At 41.6% G+C, this 19,492-nt stretch overlaps 1 protein-coding gene across 1 annotated transcript in view; it reads left to right on the forward strand.

The window, feature by feature from the left end:
- Positions 1-1,500: 1,500 nt before the first annotated feature.
- shank3b (SH3 and multiple ankyrin repeat domains 3b) overlaps positions 1,501-19,492 on the forward strand; it is an 80,781-nt gene continuing 62,789 nt past the window's right edge. The window contains exons 1-2 of the mRNA XM_072377905.1: positions 1,501-1,740; positions 17,075-17,474. The gene's annotated coding sequence lies outside the window, so the exon portion shown is untranslated. The remainder of the gene's footprint in view (positions 1,741-17,074; positions 17,475-19,492) is intronic.

Raw genomic sequence — 19,492 nt, forward strand, 5'->3', positions numbered from 1 at the left:
CAGCCACTTAACTCTGACCTATGAACCATTCAGGCATAAAAAAGGCTCCTAACTCAAGGGATGAACCAGTGTTGTGTCGACACAGAACAGACAACTTAGCAAAGAAGCCATTTTAAACTGGATCTTTAGGCACTTTGTCACAAAGACACATCATTTGTTCCCATTTCTTTAGTTGCATCTATGAAAAACAGCAAAGAAAACACAGTTTGACAGACAGAAAATAGGATTTCTGCAGCAACAAGGTGATTCCCAAAGAGCTATTAGCTGAAAACTTGGCATATCTCAGCATGGTGTGCAGTGTGTCCTTAAAACATTTGAGGAAACTGGACAAGTGGAGGACAAAAGAAGAAGTGTCAGGCCTAAAAAACTATCTACAGCAGATGAACAGGATCTGAAAGTGATGTCCTTAAGAAAGAGGAAAAAATCCAGCTGTGACCTGACAGGACCTGAGAGATGCATCTGGACCTTCAGCTGATCCATCTACTGTTGGCCCAAGCCTCATCAGAAATGGTCTCCATGGAAGGGTGGCTGTCAAGAAGCCGTTCTTAAGGAAGGGAAACAGGGAGAAAAGGCTGAGCTGTGCCAAATGACACAAGAAGTGGACTGAAAATCAGTGGCAACAGGTCTTATGGAGGGATGAATCCTCCCCAGAGCCCGGACCTCAACATTATTGAAGCAGTGTGGGATCATCTGACAGAGAACGGAACAAAAGGCAGCCCACATCCAAAGAAGAGCTTTGGGATGTCCTTCAAGAAGCCTGGAGAACTATTCCTGAAGACTCCTTAAAGAAATGACAGAAAGCTCCGTTTCTGCCTGATTTACTGTATTTACATCAGTGTTTCAATAAATCACTGTAACTGTTTCCTGTTTTCCTGGAAATGCATGAAGAAATGAGGAGTGGGGGAAGACTGCTGCACAGCGCTGTATGTTGTGATTTTAAAAGCAGCCGTTTCATCTCTTATCTGCTGGTATGTGGTTCTAAATGCGGCCGCTTCCTCAGGAGCACAGAGGACATGAATGCAGGAGTTGTACAGTATGCAGCCTCATCGCTGCAGTGAGGCTTCAGCCTCCCCGGCTGAGTGACAGGTGAAAGGTCTGCATGTGGAGAACACCCCGGTGTCACGTGACCGCGGCCACGTGGACAGCGATTGGTCGAGGAAAAAAAAAAGTCTTTGAATTTGTTTGATTTCAACATATGAATAAAAACGTGTCTTTGAGCAGAGCTCATTGGCTGCTGTAGTTGATGATGATGATGATGGCTGGATGCTGAATCCTGAATCTCGTCCTTTTTTTTTGCCTTTTTTTTTTGGCGATTGCATCGTTTCCATGGTGACGGGGCCGCTCCTCCACACCCACGCCGCTTGCCCCTCTCTTTTCTCGCTCATGCTCACATCGAACAAGCGAGAGGAGAGGGAGAGAGGTGTGTTTTCTAACCCACGCATTGGAGTGGGAGACAACGTGCGCACTCACACATGCACACTCACACACACACACACACACTGGCATACACTGAGTGTGTCATGCTGGCAGTGTGTGGGCTGAACCTACCAGCCCTCCACTCGTCCTGCCTCTCCCTCTTCTTCTTCTTCTCCTCTCTCCCTCTTCGTCTCCAGATCCTCCTCCTCTTCCTCTTGTTTCCCCCCATCTCCCATCATCCTCCTCTCCTCCTCTCTGTTTCTCCCCATCAGTCGTTTCTTTTCAGTTTGTATCATCATGGAGAACGAGGCGCTGAGCTTCTGGGTGAGTCTCTGCAGCGCAGTGTGTGTTTAATGTGTGTGTGTTGCAGGGTTGCATGTCTGGAAATCTTTCAGGGATGTTTGTGTGTTGGCGTGCAGGTGTGTGCGTAGGTGTGTGTGAGTTAGCTGCTGCCGCTCTTTAACTTCAAAAGTCATCATTACATTTTGTCCACACTTGACTTTTTTCTAACATCTTTTTCATCTTCTCTTCCCTAACTGTCCCTCTTTCTTTCTTTCTTTCTTTCCCTCATCTCTTCATTTCTTTCCTTCTCTTCTCTAACTGTCGCTCTTTCTTTCTTTCTTTTCCTCATCGCTTAATTTCTTTCCTTCTCTTCCCTAACTGTCCCTCTTTCTTTCTTTCTTTTCCTCATCTCTTCATTTCTTTCCTTCTCTTCTCTAACTGTCCCTCTTTCTTTCTTTCTTTCTTTTCCTCATCTCTTCATTTCTTTCCTTCTCTTCTCTAACTGTCCCTCTTTCTTTCTTTCTTTTCCTGATCTCTTCATTTCTTTCCTTCTCTTCCCTAACTGTCCCTCTTTCTTTCTTTCTTTCTTTCTTTTCCTGATCTCTTCATTTCTTTCCTTCTCTTCCCTAACTATCCCTCTTTCATCTCTTCTTTCTTTCATTCCAGCTTCTACTTTTGCTTTCCTCATCTCTGCCTTTCCTTCCTTTCTCTCCTTGTTGCTTCCCCCGTCCTTATTTTATTTCCTTTTTTCCCTTTTCTCCTTCCTTCCTTTCCTTTTCTGTTCCCTCCCTTCTTCCCTATTCTCCTTCTTTCCTCCACCTCTCCTTTCTTCTTCCTTCTCTCATTCCCGTTTTTACCTCTTTACCATCATTCTGTCCCCTCCTCTCTTTTCTGTATCCTGTCCTTTGTGTTCATTTTCACTCCTTCTATTCTTGCCTTCTGTTCCTTTTACACACTTTTTCCTCCTCCATTCATGTCCTTTCCCATCCTCCTTTCACTGCTCTGTCATTCATCTCTTTATTCAATCATCTCCTCACAAACTACCTTCTCTTCTCCCCTCACTTTCCTTTTCGTTCCCTCTTTTTATTTCCTGTTCCTGTTTCCTCCAGCATCACTGTATCATCCTGTATGCGCGTGTGTGTTATGTAACATCAGCAGTGAGTGTGTAGGCCGTAATCTCAGACCGACTATCTAAAACTAGATCTGCCCTAAATAAATTAATAACTCTTTTCACAGGAACAGGAAGTGGATTCACTTCTTCTGCAGTGCTCACTGACTTTTTTTAACATCAAAATTTGTGTCATCAACATATAGGCAGCTGTTATTGTCCAGAGGTTAAAACTGCTGTGCTAGCAACAGCTAGGTCGCTAAATCTCACGCACCACAGAGGGAGTTCATTTTAAATGCATTTGATTGCAGTTAAAGGGGAACTCCGGTATTTTTAAACCTGGACCTTATTTCTGGCATGAAATACGTTCATCTACTCACCGAGAACAGTTTGGCGAAAGTCGGCGTCCTTCAGAAGATATTTAGATAACTGGAGATCCATATAACAGAGTGAATGGGGCTTAGAGGATGCAGCCTCTAAATAAGGCATTATCTGTCTTTATTTCACCAATACTTTAAGAAGAATGAATGAATGAACGTGTGCTATAGCTCCGTTAGCTCATAGCTGCTCTTATGTGGCTACTTGCAGCTATAGGAGAGCTAACGGAGGGATTTCTACACAGGCACTCTACTGGGACCACTTCATCCACACGCCCCCCTGCAGCACAGTTTATTCACTCCGGTAAGAACGTCCATCTCACACAAAGTCGTTGTTCACGTCGTCTAAATCTGATAAATATCCTGCCATGTTGCACAAAACTATCAGCAGCAAACTCTGTGTGAAGTTAGCCGACTGTCACAGAGCACGGAGTGAATAAACTGTGCTGCAGGGGGGCGTGTGGATGAAGTGGTCCCAGTAGAGTGCCTGTGTAGAAATGTCATTTTTCCGCTGGCTAACATCTGTGGTCCAATCAAAAATGATAAACTAGTTCTAGTAAATTATCTTTGGAAACTATGATCCAACGCGGCCTACTATATAATGCCATCCCTTTTATAAATTACAGGCTTGTTCCTCAGGACTTTGTGGTAGTTACTGGATGTAAGTCCACTTCTGTGTGTATCTTGTGTCTTTCAGTGCTCAAAGATCTAATATGCTGCTACTGTTGATGGGGACATGTTGAACAGAGTTGTTTTAGTGGGTGTAGTTCTGTTAAACTGTTTAAACATGCTACTTTTAGTGTAAAAAGATTGTATAACACGATCTTCTACACAGAAGTGTAGCATCATAGGTTTATTGCAACCTTAATTTTGCTAGATTTATAATTCTGTGACAGTCAGTCAGCTCTGACACAAGCTGTTTTTCTATATAACTGTCAAGCAGACTTGGAAAATTCAGCTAAAAGATAATGCAAACTCGCCAATTTTCCATCAGCTGGTTGTGAGCAAATTACCTCGGCTGAGAAGTGTCTTCGAAGGTGGCGTTATGGCGTTATAAGGTATTAAATTTGTGATAATAATGAAATTCAGATATATTTATGCCGGTATCAGAGAGCCACAGCGTGGATGTGACATTGGACATTAGATTGAGTGTAATATAAAGCCAAAGTTCTTACAGAATCTCAGTTTTCATACATGTCATGCTGCTTTGACAGCTCATATTGAAAAATCTGCTTGCTGTTGTTGTATAAAACCTGCGACTTTATCACATCTGGACTTGTGTGCAGGCATTAAATGTACAAACCTTAATTGGTCTTATTTGTCAGATGAGAGTTTATCTCTGACAATTTAGGCCAGTATTCCTCTTCTGAGGCCCTAATCACTTTTGGAGTACCCCAAGGCTCATTATTGGGCCCCGTTCTTTTCTCATTATATGTCTCCTTGTGGGTTCAGTTTTAAAAAGTATGACTTTCTTTTATCGTTTTGCAGATGATCTACAGAGCAGTCTGGCTAACTAACAGCCGTGGTTACATTCATACTCTGTTGAACTATATCTTAGTGATGTACAATCATGGGTGGAGACAAGCTTCATCAAACTGAACATAAACAAAAAGGAAATCATTTTATTTAGACAGTTCAACCTTTAGATGGTTACACCTCTGCTCTTGGCCTTTTATACTCCTGATTTTTGACTTGGTTTTCAAGACAAGCCTATTTAAATAAATGTAAATGTGCCTCCACATGACTTTGAGAGATTAATGCATTACCTCTAACTGAGATGGCTGTAATTGTTTTGTATGCCGGTCTTGGTCAGTAGCCACTGCTGCTCCTGGACATTTGTAGACGGGGACTCAAAAACAGCAATTACAGATCCTTTTTGGTGGCGGCCTTTTATCTGTGGAGCAGCCTCAGACACTTAATCATTTTAAAACACCGCTCAAAACCCTTTTCTTCTCGCTGGCTTTCAGTTCTGATTGAGCAGGATATCTGGGCTGTGCAAGCTAAGTTTATTTCTTTTGCTCCTTTCATTTGATGATGCGTTGGGGATTATTACGATTCATATTTATTTACCCATTTAACTACCTCTGAAAAGCTGGTTATTTGTGAAATTAAGACCCACTGCTATGATGTTTGTCAATGAGGCTGCAGCTGTTCAGGCTTGTGTTGAAAACAGAACATATATGTTACGAGGATTTTTTCTGGCGTTTTCGTCATCCATTGTTATTGTTAAGCTTTTAAAGGCGCCTTAAGAAATTAATTGAATGTCAAGTTGTCAAGTTTAACCTCTTTCTGCTGTCTGGAAACCAGTGTTTGCAGTTTATTCAAACAGAAAATAAGTAGATAAAGCAAAACTTAAATTTGTATTATACAAACGAAGCTCTCATTCTGTGTATTCTGTGTCTACAATTATGTGAAACTTGACGTTTTTTAAGTACTGCTGTTGTTTTTGCAGTTTAAAATGTGTTGTTGTGAACAAAGGGAATCATCAAACACTGAAACACAGAAATAAAATGAGACTTTCATTGCAGAACATACATTTTATCTTGGTAGACAAATCTTGTATTGCATTTGCTATGCTGGTTGCATCACTTCTTCTAATCCCTTTTCTCCTTTTTCTCCTTCATAACTGTAAATTTAGTACAGTTGTAATACTTGGCAACTTTGAAATATTGATCTGAAAGAGTTCTGTGATTGAAATGCCAGATTCTGATTGGTTCACTGTGAGACAAAAGGAGCATCGTTGTATTATTTCTGAAGCGCCTTGTATTCAATGTTCTCCCATCTAATGCCATTACTCACGTTTCTGAGCTGCTCGGGCCTTTGGACAAGCAGCTAGTTTGTTTACTGGCCTTGAAACGTAAAACTGGGGCTGAATTTACGTTGTTTACGTATGAATAAAAACGTACGTCTGTCTACAATTACATAATTACATAAAATCAAATTACATCAACTTGTAAAGCTGCTGGAACAAGTGACTAAAATGAAAAGGTTTCATTTATCTGGTGTTTTTTTGTTGTTAAAACTGTTATTTGATAGGCGAGAGATATTTTTATGTTTATTTATAGTTTTGTCCATCGTATAAAACAGACACTGCTACAGATGGTGCTGCCACCACAATGCTTCACTGTGGCGGTGCTGTTCTTCGGGTGATAAGAAGTGGCTTCCCTTGATGGCCAGAAAGTTTCAGTTTAGTCTTCTCTGACTTCTGTCCAGATGTTTGGGGAATCTCCCACGTGCCTTTTGATGAACTTTTCTGTGAGAAGTGGCTTTTTTCTGGTCTCACTTCAGTACCTTTCAGCTCTGTGGAGTGTACAGCTTATGGACAGATGCACCAGTCTCCTCTGTTTCCAGCTCTTTCAGGGTTACCTTTAGTCTCTTTGGTACGTCTCTGATTGATGCCCTCTCTGAGCCGTGATCTTTCCTTGGTGTGATGATGAATTTAACAGTGCTCTGTTCACCTTGATTTGACTGCACACCTTTGTCCCTGGCCTGTTTGGAGCGCTCCTTGGTCTTCATGGTGCCTGATGATTAGGGATGTTGCAGACTCCGGGACCTTTCAGAATAGGTGTATATATACTGAGGTCCATCCATCCATCCATTATCTACCGCTTATCCGGGGGTCGGGTAGCGGGGGCAGCCGCTTTAACAGAGAAACCCAGGCCTCCCTGTCCCCGGCCACTTCCTCCAGCTCTTCCGGGGGATCCGAGGCGTTCCCAGGCCAGCCGAGAGACATAGTCTCTCCACCGTGTCCTGGGTCTTCCCCGGGGTCTCCTCCCAGTGGGACGGGCCCAGAACACCTCCCCAGGGAGGCGTCCAGGAGGCATCCTAACCAGATGCCACCTCATCTGATTCCTCTCAATGCGGAGGTCATGTGACACTTTAACTACCGTATTTTCCGCACCAGAAGGCGCACCTAAAAGCCTTAAATTTTCACAAAATCGGCCGTGCGCCATATAATCCGGTGCGCTTTATGTGTTCCAAAAGCTGTCACGGAAACCGCCATTTTAAATTTACCGTGGGGAGCGCCGAGCATTCATTGGGGCATTAAGCCCCCTCCGCATCACTCACCGCCACGTTCACTTTAGCCGCGCCTCTTCGTTCTCCTACATTGGAAATTAATGGTAACTGGCCACTTCTATCACTTGCTTTGTGTTCGGTGTGAATCCAGGTGGATCCATTCACTCTGAATGGGGCGAAGATTGTACCGAGCTCGTACTGAGCGACTGAATCGTGTTAATCATCATTAATGCTTCTGCTTCTGCCCCAGTGAGCCTGTTCTTCAGTCTGAGATGGGTGATGCAGACCGATGTGCAGATTATAAGTTTATAAAGTGTAAAAACGACCGATGATGTTGTCCTTGACCGTCGGACCATTTCCCGCTGACACAGGGACGTAATATAATTTCAGCCTAAAAGAACACGTCCCCCCTCTGTTCATTGAACTCCTCTGGCTGCCCTTAGCCGCCCGCATCAGATTCAAGTCCCTGATGTTAGCTACAAAGAGCTTAATGGAACGGCTCCATCTACTTGAATGCTCTACCAAAGGCTTCTGTCCCAACTGGGTCCCTCCGTTGGTCCCAGGATTGTCGTCTAGCAGCTCCTACACCACGCCTAAGACAATCCAAACTCTGTTCATGTGTCGTCCCACGATGGTGGAATGACCTACCGAGCGCTACCAGAACAGGGGCGTCCCTGTCTATCTTCAAGAAGCTCCTGAAAACCCAGCTCTTCAGAGAGCATCTCCTATCCCAGCACTTACCTTGTACTTCCCTCCCCCCTCTATCTCTGCTCTTTATCTTTCTGCTCTTCCTTCTATGCCTGCACCCTATCTCTACTCTGTCCCCTCTGACAGAGTCGGACTCCTGGGTTCCTTCTATGGAGCTTATTGTTAGCTTTTTATAAAGCTGTTATATCTTCATTTGTAAGTCGCTTTGGATAAAAGCGTCTGATAAATACAGAAACAGAAACATAATACATGCATGACGTGTGCTGGCAGCGATAAACCAATCAGAGAACATTACGTAATACGTGCGCCTTATAATCAGGTGAGCCTTATAGTGCGCAAAATACAGTAACTTAAACTGTGATTATGTGACTTCTGAAGGTAACTGATCAGCATAGCAAAGGGTACATGCAACACTTTTTAAAAAATACTTTTTGTTTCCTTTTCCTTTCACCAGTTTGAACTATTACTTGTAGGTCCGTCACATGAAAGCCCCCCAAAAAATTCAATTATGTTCCAGGTTCTAACACAGAAATCTGAAGAAATAGAAGCTGGTAACAACAGAGAAGGGATGGAGGAAAATGATCTCTTTTATAGAGATAAATAAAAATATTGACAAAGCATATAAAATGTCTGAAATTTACAAAGCTGTCCAACTTAAATGGTTCTGAATTCCTGGCATCTTAATTATTTGTTACCTGTTTTGAGTTAATGTGTCATTCAGAAAAAGCCTCGTGCTAAATAGGTTAATCCACCAGTGAAGTTGGACTCAGATAAGCAAAGTAAACCCATTAAATGGCCGAGCCGAGCCTTAACTGCACATGAACACATAGTGTGTGTGATTTAGTAGAATTTATTTCTGTGTCTGTAAAGTACAAAATAATTCATATTAAAACTGTATTTAAGACTTGATCTGATAGGGAATGTTAACTGGTTTATCTGTGAAATGGGTCAAACTGTTGAGGAGGTAATAGTTAATCAGTTTAAAGAAATAAGGTGATGAATCTGATTGTATATCTGACGTATGATTGTTGTTGAATTAAATGTTTGAGTTTTTAAGCATTTTTGTGCTGTTTAAACCACAGAGTGAGAAGGGTTGTCGAGGCTTGTGAGAAAGGAGGGAGGAGGACTTGTCTGGGATTAATGGGAGCTCTGGAGGAGTTTGAAATAACTGGTGGAAAGTTTTTGCAATTGTCTCCTGGAGTGTTGTAAATTCTTCATTTATCACATTTCTGTCGAAACACCATATGTACACACGTTTGTCAGGTTTCCTACAGAGTAGAAAGTGTTTCTGTGAGGTCGTTTTGGTCTTTTAGTGCCTCACATTTTTTTAATGATTTTTTTGTAGCATTTTAAGTGCATTTTTAGCCTTTTTCAGCTCTGGAGGAGTTTGAAATAATTTGGAAAGTGTTGTAAGTGTTGTAAATTCTACATTTATCACATTTCTGTCGAAACACCATATGTACACACGTTTGTCAGGTTTCCTACAGAGTAGAAAGTGTTTCTGTGAGGTCGTTTTGGTCTTTTAGTGCCTCACATTAGGATGGTTTTAATGATTTTTTTAAGTGCATTTTTAGCCTTTCAAACATGGAATTTAAACAGCTTCCCCATACAGATGCTGTGGTCCTGGAGCCTGAGGTATCACAGTGAATCTCAGTGTAACTCCCTGATGCTGGGGTCAGGACTCTGTGAGGATCGGACCAGGATCAGTGTGGTTTTCAGATGTTTGTACTGAGACTGGGTGAATTTGAGGCCAACGTTCCCTCCTGTTTGTAACAAATACGCTTGTTTTGATCTGTAACTCGTGCTTTTATTCAGTCGGTCTTACATGTTGATGCTCGTTTTGTCCGCTGAGAGTCTCAGATTTTGTTCAGAAATCAGAGAAGGAAACTGAACAGTTTGTCTTCAGTGTTGAGGTTCCAAGCAGCGTGAGAAACTTGACAAGACAAAGTGTGTGTCAGAGAGAGTGAATACAGTGAGTATTATCAGCTCCTGCCATTGGTTACCATGGTGATGGCCAGGGGAGCTACATTTCCAGGACGCCACACACATCCTGTTCACACTTAACAATGAAATGCATCTTTGGTTATCTGACCACATCTGCACAGCCAAGAAAAAACCTGCAGGAGTCTTATCAGGATGTGATGATGGAAGAATATGATGGTGTGTGTTTACTGCGATTCGTGTGCGATCAGGGCTTTCAGGAAGCTTTAATTGGTACATTAATGGGAATTATTCTGTAAGGGTTGATTAGTTTATCAACAGAAATGAACCGACAGCAATTTGAATAATAAAATAATAAACTATGGCTTGAATTTCCTCCAGTTTCCTCCACAGTTTGCTGCTTTTCTTTCAGTTATATCATTATAAATTCTATAGATTTTAGGTTGTTTTCACCCACAAGGTGTTTGCTGAGTTGAGGTTATTTGAGTTTATGCAAAAGCTGAATTTAAAACTCAGGTAAGGACCAAACAACTGCAACTGAAGCAATAATTTAGCTGTATTTTGACTGCAGCAACTTTCCTCATGAACCAGAGATGATTGGGGGGTTATTTCCATATTTCCGCTGCAGAAAGTAGGAACTAAACAAAATTCAGGAGAGATATTTAACACCATCCCTATATTGGCCCAGGTTGGGAAGTCTTACCTTTGAAATTACCTGTGGCATTTCTTATTGGTCGAGGTGTTCCAGCGTGTTATTTTTGCCTTTCTGTCTCTGTCTCCAAATTCTTTGAGTTTTGAACAATAGAAAAATAATTATAAATGCAGTAAATGCAGAGTTGTGATCACCCCTACCCCGACCTCCAGGGTTGAGGGGGGAAAAAAGAGAAATAAGCCCCATATACATCGAAAATATACTCACTGCATCAACAGGTTCAGGTAGCTGAGTGACAGTGCAGTAGCTTGTAAGAATTTGTAAAAATAAAACAGATAAAAATAGAAAGGAAGTCTGTAATCACAAAAGGAAATGGTTCTTTACTAACTCTATGAAGGGGACCAGTTTGTGATCAATCTTTTACGGGATTTGCCTTCAGGTTGCATCGTAGCATATGTAAAAAAAAAACTCTTCCAAGGATCAGCATGACCAGAGCATGCGGCATGTTGTGGCAGGACAGTGGTGACACCCTGCACAGGCAGCATCTTTACCTGGAATATCTCTGCTGAAGCACATCAGGGGAACAACTTTCAAGCTTTGTTGCTTGGTTGCATCCCACGAAGGTGGCTTGATAGCCTGCATTTTTTTGTAAGTGACTGAAATCATCCTCAAATAAATCGCTGAAGAAAACTGAACCTTTATTTTCCATTTAGCAAATGTTACATCTATGAGAGATGAAGAAAATAAGGAATTATTAGTGATTAGAAGGAAAGGAAAAGCTGTCAACTTTTAAGAGCAAACGCACACTGTGTGACTTTAGCTGTCTCTTCATTTCACTGCAAGCCACTAATGAACTTGGCTATGACATCATGTTTGATGTGTGCTGACTGTGTGATGACGATAACTGCTGAATTGTAAAAGGCTGTAATTGGGAAGAGCAACATGGAGTCTAAACATTGCATTTCCCCAGATAGTTTCTGTTGGAGGACACTAAAAAATGACTGCGCTGTTTACTATGGTGATGGTTATTTTTCCAGGTTTGCTTCAATTCCTCTGCTATTTCTTTCCACACTGTGTCCTTTTTGGAGCAATCATGGTCTCGTCATATGAAAAATACTAGTTGCTCTGGTATTTTTTATTTCGGTATATTATGTTTTGCTTGTCTGGCTTCAGTCTACAGTGTTTGGGTTTTGCCTTGATCACATGAACCGAACACTGAGCCCGTCACTTATTGCTACATCGTAGCATTCCTGTTTAATTCAATTAAACAAATTACAACAAATGTGGATCAGCTGGAGGCTTTTCAGAGAATATGTGGGACAGCCCAATAATAAAGAATTACATTCGTCCAATCTTGAAGTAACAAATGCATGAACTAGTTTCTCTGCATCACCTTGAGACAGGATGTTCCCGATTTTAGCAATATTACGAAGGTGAAAGAAGGCAGTCCTAGAAACCAGTTTTATATGTGCGTCAAATGATAAATTCTGGTCAAAAATAACTGCAAGGTTCCTCACTGTAGGACTAGAAGCCAAGGAAATACCATCTAGAGTAACTATATAACTAGACAATTTCTCCCTGAAGCGCTCAACTGAACAACTTCAGTTTTGTCTGAATTTAGAAGCAGACAGTTCTGAGTCATCCAGGTCTTTATGTCTTTAAGACAGGCTTGTAGTCTGACCAACCTATTAGTTTCATCTGGTTTCATAGATAAGTACAGCTGAGTATCATCAGCATAACAATGGAAATTTATGCCATGCTGTCTGATAATGTTACCTAATGGAAGCATGTATAAAGTAAAAAGAATTGGTCCAAGCACAGAACCCTGAGGAACTCCATGACTTACTCCAACGTGTGAGGAAGATTCTTCATTTACAAGAACAAACTGGAATCTATCAGATAAATATGACTTAAACCAGCCTAATGCAGTTCCTTTAATCCCAATAACATGTTCAAGTCTCTGTAACAGAATGCTGTGATCGATCGTATCAAATGCAGCACTGAGATCCAACAGGACAAGCACAGAAACAAGTCCGCTATCAGAGGCTAACAGGAGATCATTGGTAACTTTCACCAATGCTGTTTCTGTGCTGTGATGCACTCTGAATCCTGACTGAAACTCTTCAAACAGATTATTTCTATGTAAATGATCACAAAGTTGAAATGCAACTATTTTTTCAATAACTTTAGACAAAAAAGGGAGATTGGATATGGGTCGATAATTAGCCAATTAGAGTAGATTTTTTTAAGTAAAGGTTTGATTACAGCAACCTTAAAAGGTGATTGTGGTTCATAAAGCTTCGGTATAGGCCCCTTTTTTGATCTTACGCCAGACTAGTAGCTTTTCCAACACGAGTGTTTTCAGCTAAACTTGAGAATGCAACAGCAGAAATTCCCATTGCAAGAACTGTAAACATCAGTGAAATGTTTCCCATATGAACAGTGGATTTGAGCCTTAGCTAAAGTGTAACGTGTCAATGATGGCAATGGCACCTCGAACGGTTTGATCCTGCTTAAACACAGTCATGGTGGTCTAATGAGCTTGAAAATCGTTGAGACAGTGGTGAATCAGAGAAATGAACATTTAGTTTGTGCTTGCCTCATACAAGTAACATTTTAGATGTCAAGTTAAAAGAACCACGCCTCAGCACAACCCTGTGGGGACGTGCCACAGTGCTGATTTGTGAGAATTCGGTCATTTCCACAGTCAGAGCACTGATTCTTGTCACAGAATCTTGTCACAATCCATCTTCCTCTGCTATGGTTTAGTTATTTCTTAGTGTCTTGCTTTAGTCTGTGTTCTGTGGTCATGTTTGGGTTATGGTATCTTGAACTTTATTGTTTGTATTCTCTTTTCCGTCCTCAGTGTTAGATTCTGTTTCTTGTTTTTACCCCGAGTGGTCCTCAGTATTTTTGGCTCGGTCGCCTGGTTTCACTCACCTTTTGTCACTTTACTCATCAGCCTTCTCAGTATTTATAGCTCTCCAGTGTTGTTTGTTCGCCTATGGATCTACGTCGTCGTTTATGGTGTCAGTCAGTCTGTCCATCAGTTCATCCTTTGCACCTCTTTAGTTTAGTTCTTGCAGTTTTGTTTGTACTTGGTTTATTTCTGCCTTGGCTGTCCCTTCATGTTCAAATAAAACTTCAGCTATTCTCCAGTGCCTGTCTTTGCTACCTACTTCAATACTCCTGCATTGGGCTCCTCTTCCTCAAGCTACAACTATGAATCCTGACACATATATGGTCTGAAACAATCTTTAACTTCCTTTAATAGAAAGTCCCTTGGCGTAGCAGCACAAGATACTTTGGACTCCTGACTGTTGAGGACTTAGTTGCACTTTTATAGGCATTAAATGTTCCTGTCATCAGTGCATCATGCAAAGGACAGCTTGTCTGCAACATATCTGAGGGTTATGAAAAACCTTTAATGCATGTGTAATCCAATATGTCTGGTTGGATTGTCCAACTCCACCCGCGTCCAATTTGGCTGGTTATGGGTCAGTGGGCGTGGCTTCTAAAACATAAACTACTTGGATGTGGGAGGAGTTGGACTGTTCAACTATCCCAGGGGTCGGGAACCTTTTTGACTAAGAGAGCCATGAAAGCAAAAAATTTGGAAATTTATTTCAATGAGAGCCATATAATATATTTTAGTAGCTCTTGGCACGCTTTCTTTCTGCTGCCTCCTGCCGGGTATTTTGATGCTAAGGTAGCATGGCGCGTGTCGAAGTGCCGCTTTACATTCGACCGTTTCATCGATGTAATTTTGTCTTTGCAAATTAGACACACCGCAGAATTTGCTCTCTCCACAAAGGCGAATTCTTCAGTCCATTCGGCCTGAAATGTACGATACTCGTCATCTTTTTTTCTTTTCGCCATCTTCTTCGTCGAAGGGTTAGCTTTGAGCTAATGACCGAGCAGACTGATTCAAAAGGGGCCGTTTACCTGTTTTACGCTGCAACGTAGTCCAGCATCATCCAATTAAAATAATGGACAGTTGCTCCTGCAGCCCTGAGCAGGACATGAAAAATCGATGGATGGATTAAAACAAGTGAGAATATTTAGTTTTATCTGCGAGCCAGAGGCAATCATCAAAAGAGCCACACCTGGCTCGCGAGCCATAGGTTCCCGACCCCTGCTCTAACATGTCAGAGATGTACACGAACAGAACTGTTTTAAAGTTTATTCTCTGAGCGACAGGAAGCCAGAGCAGAGACCTGAGCTCTGGACTAATAAGGCCGTATTTCCTGGTTCTAGTCAGGACTCGAGCAGCAGCGTTCTGGATGTCCTGCAGCTGTCTTACGGCCCGTTTAGAGCCCAGTGAGCAGCCGCTACAGCAGTCTAACCTGCTGGAGGCAAATGCATGGATTAGTCTTTCTAAGTCTGGATTAGACACTATTCCTTTGATTCTGACAATGTTAATTAAAATAATGGACAGTTGCTCCTGCAGCCCTGAACAGGACATGAAAAATCGATGGATGGATTAAAACAAGTGAGAATATTTATTTTTATCTGCGAGCCAGAGGCAATCATCAAAAGAGCCACACCTGCCATAGGTTCCCGACCCCTGAACTATCCTTTGGTGCAGGTCACAGCCAGAAGCGACTGTGTGGAGTCTATAATGTCATATTTATTGCCTAACTCAGTCTGAAGCTACAAATTGTGACTGAACATTATCAAACGAACATGAACATAGCGCGTATGTGTGTGTGTGTTCTTGTCCAGTTGTGTCTGTGGGGACTTCTGTAAGTTTCAGGCCTTGAAGGGACATCCGGTCCTCGCTTCGTCACAGAGCCGTTTGAGGGTTCAGTTTAAGATCAGGTCTCAATCAAAGAGGGTCCTCACAAAGATACAAGTACAAAGTGTTATCAGTGCGGTCCAGCTTCTCAGAGTCTTCCTGCCAAACATCCGTTTCCTTGGCAACCGAGACAGGAAACAGGAATTGTGAGTCACAGGAAGTACTTCTAATCAGTGTCGTACTTTTTCTTTAGCTGTTTTCTTGTTTCCAACATGTCCTCCTCCTGCCTGCGTTGCTGTGGAAACATTTTGATTTCATAGCCAGACCCACACAGACCAGCTGGTTAGCATGCTGTTAACAATTAGCAGGCCACCAGCTGCCTGCCAGTATGCTACCATAAGCTACTGGCTCACCAGAGGTTTATCCTAAAGGCGGCTCTTTATGCAGTTTTACCAGAATACTTTATTTTGTGTTATTCTATCAAACAGGTAAGATTCCCTCTGAGATTATTTGGTAGGATGACAGCCAAGTTTACAACATTTAGGATGTTGCTCTTCTCCTGGGCCTTTAAGATCAATTGAGGCACTCCACCGTTGATTAGCTCTGACACCTTTTGTTCATTCTGCCTGGAGGGAGGCACTACCTGACAAGCTAATGTCAGGGAATGAAATTCTCTCCGTAACATCATTTTCTCTGTAAGATGAGCATCGTTTCTGGGGCTTTTCTCTGGTCAGTATTCTTTTTTAACCCCTCCTGCACAGTGACATCCAATCCCAAGCATCAATTAGTTTAACAGTTTTTCATTTTGCAGTCACACAGAGTGGCTGTAGCTCCGAAAGGAAGAAATGTCATCTGCCAATCAGATCCTCTGCCTCCCAGCACGGCAAATCAAAGTGTCCTTGAGCAACTTCATGGTTCCTCCACTGCATCCATCATTGTTTGAATGTGTGTGATGGAGAAAAAGCAGAGTGTAGCCTTCAGTACTGTGTAGATTAAGATGTGCTGCTGGCATATCAGCACCAAAGATGCTCACTTTGTGTTTTGTTTGTAGTATCAAGTCCCTTCCTGAACAGCTTTTGACTTGTCTATGCTGCTATTTGGTCCTTTTAAGTCTATTTGTTGTCATTTTGTACTGTTCTGATGGTCTTGAAACTATTTGTGGTCATTATGTGTCTCTCTCTTTAGTCTTTTTGTACCTTTTTCCATCTCTTTTTTTCTCTCTGTGCTCATCTTGTGTGGCCATTTAGTTTTTTCAGTCTCCTTGTGGACATTTTGTCTTGCTTCGTGTAATTTTTGAGTCTCCTTGTGGTCATTTTGTCTTGCTTCGTGTCATTTTTGAGTCTCCTTGTGGTCATTTTGTCTTGCTTCGTGTCATTTTTCAGTCTCCTTGTGGTCATGTTTGCAGACAGAACAGATCTGGTCATAAATGGCAGCCGCTGACAGCGAATCTAACAGCGAATCCTCATCTTCTGTGCGAAGACTTTCAGTCAATTCGCTTTTTTTGTGCTCAACTTAGGAGCAGAGAAATAAATCGATATATTTTATTTTTACTTGATACTATCAGCAGGTAGAAGCAGCACTTTCACTCACTCTTGTTTCCATGTTAACAGCATCACATTGTGTGTTTGAAACTGAAATGGCCTCCAACTGTGCAACTATATGTGATTCAGTTCTGATTTAAATTGTTCCTCCATCTCCTGACATGTTTTTTTCCCCTTTCCCCCTCTCCCTTTCCTGCCCTCCTCCATATCCTGGTATTCCTCTCCTTTACCTCCCACCCACCTCCTCCCTGTCTTCCTCCCGCTCTTCCTCCCCCTCTTCCTCTCTTTCTACAGGATGGGCAGGGCAGCTCCCAGAATACAATCTGAAACTCTGAGACTGTCCTTACCCAGCAGAATTACTACACTTTAACTACAATTTTACTACAAAAAATAATTTACTGTGAGACTACTGCAAACTCTGAAGAACTACAACATCAACAGGAACTACTTCTACTGCAAAAAGTACTGCTACAACAGGAATACAGCCTCTCTACCAGAGAACATCTCATAAATTAGTCAGAGACCAAAGACCCAGGAACCTCACACTGGACCAGAACCAGGCCAAAACCAGCACCGGACCAGTAAACCAGTCAGACTCTGAAGGGCACACCAAAGCAGGCCGGGACAGACCAGAAGAGATCCGCAGAAATCAGTAAAGGCCAGTGGAAAAGTTTGATGGGACTGCTGACGATAGGTAAGTGCATCTGAAGGTGGTTTTATGTTCTGGGTCTGGTTCTGTACAGCAAACTGTTTTTGTGTGGTTCGTTCATTATTACCTGAGAGCATCAGATATTCGGTGGTGACCGAAATCAGGAGCAGAAATTCAGTTTAATTTAGATTTAGAACAAGGCTGTGTCTGAAACCCGCCCATCACTGACCTCATGTGGCCCGTGCATTTCCACCAAATGACCACATGCAGCTATCTGCACGTCCTAAAGACATTTTTTTCTCTTAATTTTTGCTATAACTAGTCATAAATTTGACTGTCAGGAGACAGTTGTTAAATACAGGGTATCTGTGGGGTATTAAAAAGTCTTAAAATGTCTAAAATCCAATTATTTGACGCTTTAAAATGTCTAAAATGTCTTAAAATTTCATAAAATGCCTTAAGTATGATTCTGAAAGGTCTTCAAAATGTATTAAGGTTCCTTTTATTTAAAACAAATGCATAAACTTCAGTATTACTTTTAATTATTTAGATTTTTGAGGACGCTTTGACAACAAAACGGAACAAAAGTACCTGAGCACTCCGGTCACAATTTATCCAGCAAAACTAGTTGGTGCTGGACATCTTTCTTCTGTTGCTCCGTTGCGGCGTTTTGCATATTTTAATCGTCCCGTGTCCCGTTACCGGTGTATTTTCCTCTGGATTCCGCTCAGGAAACGAGTCTAAGGTTACGTGCACCGACACACGCATGAAACTGATGAGAAACCCTGACGTGATGATGGTAAAACAAAGTAAAATCACGTTATTGTGCACCACGTCACCTAATGTTACTGTAGTTACTGCATTTTCATGTCTCCATTAATGTGGCCCAGAACAATCCACTTCTTCTTCTTCTTCACTTTGTTTATATATAAGTCTTGCAATTAAAAAATTATATATATTAGTTCACAATAGAGAGGCTCCTGCTGTTTTTAGTGAGGTTCAGCATTTTGTATTCTAATGTGAAAGAGTTGTAAAAAAAAAATCGTAATTCCGAGTTTCCTTCAGGCCTTTTGTACATTTTTGCAAGTATGGTTGTGAAATGGGTCTTAAATTGTATTCATTAAAAAGTCTTAAGTTTGACTTGTTGAGACCCTGTAAATAGCTTATTGTTGGAGGAGGTCGGTGGTTCGGCTCCCGGGAACCCGGGCCTCGAAGTGTCCTTGGCCCTGGTGCATCTATCTATGCAACCATGTAGACTAAGACGTGCTGCGTGGGTGTGTAACTGAATGGGTGAATGTGGTGTAAAAGTGCTTTGAGTGGTCAGCTGAACTAGAAAAGTGCAGTTCGTTTACCATTTATATTTGTCTTTGAGGTTATTTTCTGTCTCTCAGTGGATGTTTTATATTTCTGTGAGGTTGTTTAGAGTCGTTGTGGTTGGTTTGTGTCTCTTTGTGCTTGTCTTTTTTCTCTTTGTTGTTGGTTTGTGTCTCTTTGTGCTTGTCTTTTTTCTCTTTGTGCTTGTCTTTTCTCTCTTTGTGGTTGGTTTGTGTCTCTTTGTTGTTAGTTTGTGTCTCTTTGTGCTTGTCTTTTCTCTCTTTGTGGTTGGTTTGTATCTCTTTGTGCTTGTCTTTTCTCTCTTTGTTGTTGGTTTGTGTCTCTTTGTTGTTAGTTTGTGTCTCTTTGTGCTTGTCTTTTCTCTCTTTGTTGTTGGTTTGTGTCTCTTTGTGCTTGTCTTTTCTCTCTTTGTTGTTAGTTTGTGTCTCTTTGTGCTTTGTCTTTTCTCTCTTTGTTGTTAGTTTGTGTCTCTTTGTACTCGTCTTTTCTCTCTTTGTTGTTAGTTTGTGTCTCTTTGTGCTTTGTCTTTTCTCTCTTTGTTGTTAGTTTGTGTCTCTTTGTGCTTGTCTTTTCTCACTTTGTTGTTGGTTTGTGTCTCTTTGTGCTCGTCTTTTCTCTCTTTGTTGTTAGTTTGTGTCTCTTTGTGCTTGTCTTTTCTCTCTTTGTGGTTGGTTTGTGTCTCTTTGTGCTTGTCTTTTTTCTCTTTGTTGTTGGTTTGTGTCTCTTTG

This window comes from Leuresthes tenuis, unplaced genomic scaffold (genome assembly GCF_036924035.1).
Source record: "Leuresthes tenuis unplaced genomic scaffold, fLeuTen1.0.hap1 SCAF_23, whole genome shotgun sequence".
Classification (NCBI taxonomy): domain Eukaryota; kingdom Metazoa; phylum Chordata; class Actinopteri; order Atheriniformes; family Atherinopsidae; genus Leuresthes; species Leuresthes tenuis.